Below are 9,790 nucleotides of genomic sequence, written 5' to 3'. Positions count from 1 at the left end.
GTCCGATCATCACGTGAGATGGAGTAGTCATCAATGGTGAACATCTCTATGTTGATCATATCTACTATATGATTCACGTTCGACCTTTCGGTCTCCAGTGTTCCGAGGCCATGTCTGTACATGCCAGGCTCGTCAAGTTTAATCTGAGTATTCCGCATGTGCTAAACTGTCTTGCACCCGTTCTATGTGATAGTAGATTCTATCACACCCGATCATCACGTGGTGTCTCAACACGACGAACTTTCGCAATGGTACATACTCAGGGAGAACACTTATACCTTGAAATTTTAGTTAAGGCATCATCTTATAATGATACCGCCGTACTAAGCAAAATAAGATGCATAAAAGATAAAGATCACATGCAATCAAAATATGTGACATGATATGGCCATCATCATCTTGTACTTTTGATCTTCATCTCCAAAGCATCGTCATGATCTCCATTGTCACCGGCTCGACGCCTTGATCTCCATCGTAGCGTCGTAGTCATCTCGCCAACTATTGCTTCTACAACTATCGCTAACGCATAGTGATAAAGTAAATCAATTAAATGGCATTTGCATTTCATACAATAAAGAGACAACCATAAGGCTCCTGCTCGTTGCCGATAACTTTTACAAAACATGATCATCTCATACAATAACGTATATCACATCATGTATTGACCATATGACATCACAACATGCCCTGCAAAAACAAGTTAGACGTCCTCTACTTTGTTGTTGCAAGTTTTACACGGCTGCTACGGGCTTCTAGCAAGAACCATTCTTACCTACGCATCAAAACCACAATGGTGATTTATCATGTTTGCTGTTTTAATCTTCAACAAGGACCGACCGTTGTCAAATCCGATTCAACTAAAGTAGGAGAAACAGACACCCGCCATCCACCTTTATGCATAACTAGTTGCATGTTTGTCGGTGGAACCGGTATCATGAACGTGGTCATGTAAGGTTGGTCCGGGCCGCTTCATCGAACAATACCGCCGAATCAAAATAAGACATTGGTGGTAAGCAGTATGACGATCACCGCCCACAACTCTTTGTGTTCTACTGGTGCATATCATCTACGCATAGACCTGGTTCTAATACCACCGTTGGGGAACGTAGCATGCAATTTCAAAAAAAATCCTACGCTCACGCAAGATCTATCTAGGATATGCATAGCAACGAGAGGGGGAGAGTCTGTCCGCGTACCCTCACCAAAAGCGGAAGTGTTTAACAACACGGTTGATGTAGTCGAACTTCTTCTAGATCTGACCGATCAAGCACCGAACGTACGGCACCTTCGAGTTCTGCACATGTTCAGCTCGATGACGTCCCTCGTCCTCTTCATCGAGCAAAGGTGTCGAGGAAGAAGATAAGTTTCGTCAACACGACAGCGTGGTGACGGTGATGGTGAAGTAATCCGCGCAGGGCTTTGCCTAAGCACTATGAAGAAATGACCGGAGGCGTAAACTGTGGAGGGGGGCGCCGCACACGACTAACAATTGTTGGTGTGTGTTCTAGGCGCCCCGCCCCATGTATATATAGGTGGGAGGGGGAGGGGAGCGGCCTTGGGGCGCCCCAAGTAGGAGAAATCTTACTTGGGGGCCTCCTCCAATTCGGCCTCCCCCCTTCCTTCTTTAGCCGGAGAGAAAAGGGAAGGGGGAAGAAAAGAAGGAAGGGGGGACCCTTTCTCCTCCTTCTCCAATTAGGCCACATGCCTAAGGGGGGCACGCCACCCCTTGTGGGCTGGTGTGCTCCCCTCTTATGGCCCATATCTTCCCCCGGGGGTTCCGGTAACCCCCCCCCCCCCCGATACTCCGATACATACCAGATACTACCCGAAACACTTCTGATGTCTGAATACTATCATCGTATATATCAATATTTACCTCTCGACCATTTCGAGACTCCTAGTCATGTCCGTGATCTCATCCGGGACTCCGAAAAACATTCGGTCACAAAATCACATAACTCATATAATACTAAATCGTCATCGAACGTTAAGCGTGCGGACCCTACGGGTTCGTGAACTATGTAGACATGACTGAGACACCTCTCTGGTCAATAACCAACAGCGGAAGCTGGATGCTTATATTGGTTCCTACATATCCTACGAAGATCTTTATCGGTCGAACCGTAATGACAAAATACGTTATTCCCTTTGTCATCGATATGTTACTTGCCCGAGATTCGATCGTCGGTATCTTCATACCTAGTTCAATATCGTACCGGCAAGTCTCTTTACTCATTCCGTAATACATCATCCCGCAACTAACTCATTAGTCACTTTGCTTGCAAAGCTTCTTATGATGTGTATTACAGAGAGGGCCCAGAGATACCTCTCCGATACTCGGAGTGACAAATCCTAATCTCGATCTATGCTAACCCAACAAGCACCTTCGGAGATACCTGTAGAGCATCTTTATAATCACCCAGTTACGTTGTGACTTTTGATAGCACACAAGGTATTCCTCTGGTATTCGGGAGTTGCATAATCTCATAGTCAAAGGAATATGTATATGACATGAAGAAAGCAATAGCAATTAAACTGAACAATCACAATGCTAAGCTAACAGGTGGGTCTTGTCCATCACATCATTCTCCTAATGATGTGATCCCATTTATCAAATGACAACACATGTCTATGGTTAGGAAACTTAACCATCTTTGATTAATGAGCTAGTCTAGTAGAGGCTTACTAGGGACACATACTCAGGGAGAACACTTATACCTTGAAATTTTAGTTAAGGGATCATCTTATAATGATACCGCCGTACTAAGCAAAATAAGATGCATTAAAGATAAAGATCACATGCAATCAAAATATGTGACATGATATGGCCATCATCATCTTGTACTTTTGATCTTCATCTCCAAAGCATCATCATGATCTCCATTGTCACCGGCTCGACACCTTGATCTCCATCGTAGCGTCGTGGTCATCTCGCCAACTATTGCTTCTACAACTATCGCTAACGCATAGTGATAAAGTAAATCAGTTAAATGGCATTTGCATTTCATACAATAAAGAGACAACCATAAGGCTCCTGCTCGTTGCCGATAACTTTTACAAAACATGATCATCTCATACAATAACGTATATCACATCATGTATTGACCATATGACATCACAACATGCCCTGCAAAAACAAGTTAGACGTCCTCTACTTTGTTGTTGCAAGTTTTACACGGCTGCTACGGGCTTCTAGCAAGAACCATTCTTACCTACGCTTCAAAACCACAATGGTGATTTATCATGTTTGCTGTTTTAATCTTCAACAAGGACCGACCGTTGTCAAATCCGATTCAACTAAAGTAGGAGAAACAGACACCCGCCATCCACCTTTATGCATAACTAGTTGCATGTTTGTCGGTGGAACCGGTATCATGAACGTGGTCATGTAAGGTTGGTCCGGGCCGCTTCATCGAACAATACCGCCGAATCAAAATAAGACATTGGTGGTAAGCAGTATGACGATCACCGCCCACAACTCTTTGTGTTCTACTGGTGCATATCATCTACGCATAGACCTGGTTCTAATACCACCGTTGGGGAACGTAGCATGCAATTTCAAAAAAATTCCTACGCTCACGCAAGATCTATCTAGGATATGCATAGCAACGAGAGGGGGAGAGTCTGTCCGCGTACCCTCATAGACCAAAAGCAGAAGTGTTTAACAACGCGGTTGATGTAGTCGAACTTCTTCTAGATCTGACCGATCAAGCACCGAACGTACGGCACCTTCGAGTTCTGCACATGTTCAGCTCGATGACGTCCCTCGTCCTCTTCATCGAGCAAAGGTGTCGAGGAAGAAGATGAGTTTCGTCAACACGACAGCGTGGTGACGGTGATGGTGAAGTAATCCGCGCAGGGCTTCGCCTAAGCACTATGAAGAAATGACCGGAGGCGTAAACTGTGGAGGGGGGCGCCGCACACGACTAACAATTGTTGGTGTGTGTTCTAGGCGCCCCGCCCCATGTATATATAGGTGGGAGGGGGAGGGGAGCGGCCTTGGGGCGCCCCAAGTAGGAGAAATCTTACTTGGGGGCCTCCTCCAGTTCGGCCTCCCCCCTTCCTTCTTTAGCCGGAGAGAAAGGGGAAGGGGGAAGAAAAGAAGGAAGGGGGGACCCTTTCTCCTCCTTCTCCAATTCGGCCACATGCCTAAGGGGGCACGCCACCCCTTGTGGGCTGGTGTGCTCCCCTCTTATGGCCCATATCTTCCCCTGGGGGTTCCGGTAACCCCCCCGATACTCTGATACATACCAGATACTACCCGAAACACTTCTGATGTCTGAATACTATCATCGTATATATCAATATTTACCTCTCAACCATTTCGAGACTCCTAGTCATGTCCGTGATCTCATCCGGGACTCCGAAAAACATTCGGTCACAAAATCACATAACTCATATAATACTAAATCGTCATCGAACGTTAAGCGTGCGGACCCTACGGGTTCGTGAACTATGTAGACATGACTGAGACACCTCTCTGGTCAATAACCAACAGCGGAAGCTGGATGCTTATATTGGTTCCTACATATCCTACGAAGATCTTTATCGGTCGAACCGTAATGACAACATACGTTATTCCCTTTGTCATCGATATGTTACTTGCCCGAGATTCGATCGTCGGTATCTTCATACCTAGTTCAATATCGTACCGGCAAGTCTCTTTACTCGTTCCGTAATACATCATCCCGCAACTAAATCATTAGTCACTTTGCTTGCAAAGCTTCTTATGATGTGTATTACAGAGAGGGCCCAGAGATACCTCTCCGATACTCGGAGTGACAAATCCTAATCTCGATCTATGCTAACCCAACAAGCACCTTCGGAGATACCTGTACAGCATCTTTATAATCACCCAGTTACGTTGTGACTTTTGATAGCACACAAGGTATTCCTCTGGTATTCGGGAGTTGCATAATCTCATAGTCAAAGGAATATGTATATGACATGAAGAAAGCAATATCAATTAAACTGAACGATCATAATGCTAAGCTAACAGGTGGGTCTTGTCCATCACATCATTCTCCTAATGATGTGATCCCGTTTATCAAATGACAACACATGTCTATGGTTAGGAAACTTAACCATCTTTGATTAACGAGCTAGTGTAGTAGAGGCTTACTAGGGACACAGTGTTTTGTCTATGTATCCACACGTGTATCAAGTTTCCTGTTAATACAATTCTAGGATGAATAATAAACATTTATCATGATATAAGAAATATAAAATAACAACTTTATTATTGCCTCTAGGGCATATTTCCTTCAAGAATTACCTAGTAAGGATGAAATAATTGGTATTGCTTCTATTGCCATGCCTCCCGCTGATCCACTAGAACAATATTTGCTAGACCATGAGAATGATATGCATGTGCATGAAGGAAATGAGATAGATAAAATTTTCTTTGAGCAATGACCTCTGCTTAAACACAATTTGCCTATTGAAAATCTAGGAGGTCCTCCTCCACCTAAGGCTGATCTTGTGTTTGAATTAAAACAATTGCCAGACACTTTGAAATATGCTTATTTTGATGAGAAAAAGATATATCCTGATATTATTAGTGCTAACCTTTCAGAATATGAAGCAGAAAGATTATTGAAAATTCTATAGAAGCACCGAGCTGCTATTGGATATACTCTTGATGATCTTAAGGGCATTAGTCCCACTCTTTGTCAGTACAAGATTAATATGGAGCCTGATGCTAAACCCGTTGTTGATCACCAACGATGTTTGAATCCTAAAATGAAAGAAGTGATAAGAACTGAAATACTAAAGCTTCTGGAAGCAGGTATAATCTATCCCATAGCTGATAGTAAATGGGTAAGTCCCGTTCATCGTGTCCCTAAGAAGGGAGGTATTACTGTTGTTCCTTATGATAAAAATGAACTCATTCCACAAAGAATTGTCACTGGCTATAGAATGGCAATTGATTTTAGAAAATTAAATAAAGCAACTAGAAAAGATAATTACCCTTTGCCATTCATTGATCAAATGCTAGAAAGACTTTCTAAGCACATACACTTTTGCTTCCTTGATGGATATTCTGGTTTTTCTCAAATACCTATTTCACAACCTGATCAAGAGAAAACCACTTTTACTTGCCCTTTTGGAACTTATGCTTATAGACGTATGCCTTTTGGTTTATGCAATGCACCTACTACTTTTCGAAGATGTATGACTGCTATATTCTTTGATTTTTGTGAAAAGATTTTTGAGGTTTCATGGATGATTTTTCCGTCTACGGAACTTCTTTTGATGATTGCTTAAGCAACCACGATCGAGTTTTGCAGAGATGTGAGCAAACTAATCTTGTCTTTGATTGGGAAAAGTGCCACTTTATGGTTAATGAAGGTATTGTCTTGGGACATAAAATTTCTGAATGAGGTATTGAGGTGGATAAAGCTAAAGTTGATGCAATTGAGAAAATGCCATGTCCTAAAGATATCAAAGGTATTCGTAGTTTCCTTGGTCATCCTGGTTTCTATAGGAGGTTTATTAAAGACTTCTCTAACATTTCTAGGCCTCTTACAAATCTTTTACAAAAGGATATTCCGTTTGTTTTTTATGATGATTGTGTAGAAACCTTTGAAACACTTAAGAAAGCCTTAACTTCAGCACCTATTGTTTAACCACCTGATTGGAACTTGCCTTTTGAAATTATGTGTGATGCTAGTGATTATGCTGTTGGTGTTGTTCTAGGACAAAGAGTAGACAAAAAGTTAAATGTTATCCATTATGCTAGTAAAACTCTAGACAATGCTTAACGAAATTATGCTACTACTGAAAAAGAATTTTTAGCAGTTGTGTTTGCTTGTGATAAATTCAGATCTTATATTATCGATTCTAAAGTAATTGTTCACAATGGTCATGCTACTATAAAATATCTTACCGAAAAGAAAGATGCTAAACCTAGAGTCATTAGGTGGGTTCTCCTGTTACAACAATTTGATTTACATATCACTGATAGAAAAGTAGCTGAGAACCCCGTAGCTGATAACTTGTCTAGGCTAGAAAATATTCTTGATGACCCACTACCTATTGATGATAGTTTTCCTTATGAACAACTAGCTGCAATAAATGTCTCTCATAACACTCCTTGGTATGCTGACTATGCTAATTATATTGTTGCTAAATATATACCACCTTGTTTCACATACCAACAAAAGAAAAAAAATTCTTCTATGATTTAAGACATTACTTTTGGGATGACCCACATCTTTACAAAGAAGGAGTAGATGGTATTATCAGACGTTGTGTACCTGAGCATGAACATGAACAAATCCTACGGAAATGTCACTCTAAAGCTTATGGATGACATCATGCAAGAGATAGCATTGCTCACAAGGTATTGCAATCTGGTTTTTATTGGCCTACTCTCTTCAAGGATTCCCGTAAGTTTGTTTTACCTTGTGATGAATGTCAAAGAATTGGTAATATTGGTAAGCGTCAGGAAATGCCTATGAATTATTCTCTTGTTGTTGAACCATTTGATGCTTGGGGTTTTGGTTACATGGGTATGAGCTATTCCAACTAGTAGTGCTGATCACATATTTTGGTTGTTGTTTATTATGTTACTAAGTGGGTATGAGCTATTCCAACTAGTAGTGTTGATCACAACACCTCTATTAAAATGCTTAAGGAAGTTATTTTCCCAAGGTTTCGAGTCCCTAGATATTTAACGACTGATGGTGGTTCACACTTTATTCATGGTGCTTTCCGTAAAATGCTTGCGAAGTATGATGTTAACCATAGAATTGCATCAGCCATTCATCCTCAGTCTAGTGGTCAAGTTGAACTTAGCAATAGAGAAATAAAATTAATTTTACAAAAAACTGTTAATAGGTCCCGAAAGAATTGGTCTAAGAAATTAGATGATGCACTTTGAGCTTACCGAACAGCTTATAAAAATCCTATGGGTATGTCTCCTTATAAAATGGTTTATGGAAAATCTTGTCATTTGCCTCTTGAGTTAGAACATAAAGCATATTGGGCAATTAAAGAACTCAACTATGATTTCAAACTTGCCGGTGAAAATAGGTTATTTGATATTAGCTCACTAGATGAATGGAGAACCCAAGCTTATGAAAATGCCAAGTTGTTTAAAGAAAAAGTTAAAAGATGGCATGATAAAAGAATCCAAAAGCGTGAGTTCAAAGTGGGTGAATATGTTCTTTTGTACAACTCTCATTTCAGATTCTTTGCAGGAAAACTTCTCTCCAAATGGGAAGGCCTTATGTTATCGAAGGGTTTATTGTTCTGGAGCTATCAAAATAAATAATGCTGCAGGTACTAACCCGAAGGTTGTCAATGGGCAAAGAATTGAACACTATATCTCAGGTACGCCTATTAATTTTGAAAGCAATATTATTCAAACAATGACACCGGAGGAACACATAAAAGAGTCCTTCCGGAACACTCCAGGCTAATGAAAAAAGAGGAGGTACGTGATACGGTAAGTAAACGAACTCCGAAAAATCCGCAAAAATATTTTTTGTCAGTGTTGGAATATTAAAAAAATTAGGAAAATAAGAAACAACCAGGAAGGCACCCCTAGTGGGCACAAGACACAAGCCAGGTGCGCCTAGGTGGGTTGTGCCCTCCTCGGGTACCTTCCGGACTCTGTTTTTCTCCCGTTTTCTTGTTTCCCAAGATAAAAAATCTTTTTATACCCCCAAACCCATTGACCACCATATCATGAAGGAATGTTATGTTCTTCTTTCTTGCTATTTTCTGACAGATGTAGATCACCATGGCCGCCTCGAGCTCCTCCAAGGACAAGTTCTTTGAGAACGTCATCAACCCGTATCTGTGGGAGGTGATGCAGCACCCTCAAGCCATCCAGATGTGAGAGGGGGTGCTCCACATCCGCGACATCCAGGGCCCCAAAGGGACGGGGACCGGGGATGCCAGGCTCAAAGCTATGGAGCAGGAGGTCTTCAAGTGCAAGGGGATGGTGGAACGTGGACTTAATGCCAATCACCTCATGATCTCGGACTACACCCCTGATCTCAAGGTGGATGGCAAATCCATGAAGAACATCATCTTCACCTTCAATGAGCAAATCAACTTTTTGCAAAGCCAAATCTATGATCTCCAAAATCAAGTCTTTGAATATGGGGCAATGTTTAAAGGTATGAGTTTGGCTGCCAGTTGCAGGACTCGCGAGACTCACTCCTCCTCTTATGATGGTGAGCCTTTGCCATGGAAACCTGAAGATAAGATCGCGAGTACTCCATCATCACCACCACCTTCTTCATCACCAAAGGAGACTTGAGTATCGGGTATGGGCACTCCCCTTGGCTTCTGCCAAGCTTTGGAGAGGTGCCCCGGTATCGTATCATCATCACGACCTTTTGCCTTTACTTATTTTAGTTTGATCCTTAGTTATCTTTTGCCTTAGTTGAATAAAAAATTAGCTCGATCTTCCTTCGAGTGTTTGCTTAGTGATCTATCTATCCTTGTAATCGTGTGCGAGATATATAATAAAGTTTAGTTTGAGTTTTGCCTTCTTTACTTTCATGTTCAATAAAAAGAAAGGAAAATAAATGAAAAATATCATATGCTAATCTTATGGTAAGTAATGACATCACATAAGGATGAGTATAAGTAGTAAGATTTATTGGAGATTGACAAATAGCATTGGTCAATGATGCAATTCATGAAAGAATTAATAAGGGAAGAGAAGATTCACATGCAAATACACTATCTTGGACATCTTTTATGATTGTGAGCCCCCGTCAAAATATTATATGCCAAAATTGTTGACGCTGGACAAGGAAGACAACATAAT

This window comes from Aegilops tauschii, chromosome 4, assembly GCF_002575655.3.
Source record: "Aegilops tauschii subsp. strangulata cultivar AL8/78 chromosome 4, Aet v6.0, whole genome shotgun sequence".
NCBI lineage: Eukaryota > Viridiplantae > Streptophyta > Magnoliopsida > Poales > Poaceae > Aegilops > Aegilops tauschii.
The sequence above is the reverse complement of the archived record's forward strand: the minus strand, read 5'-3'. Positions refer to the sequence as shown.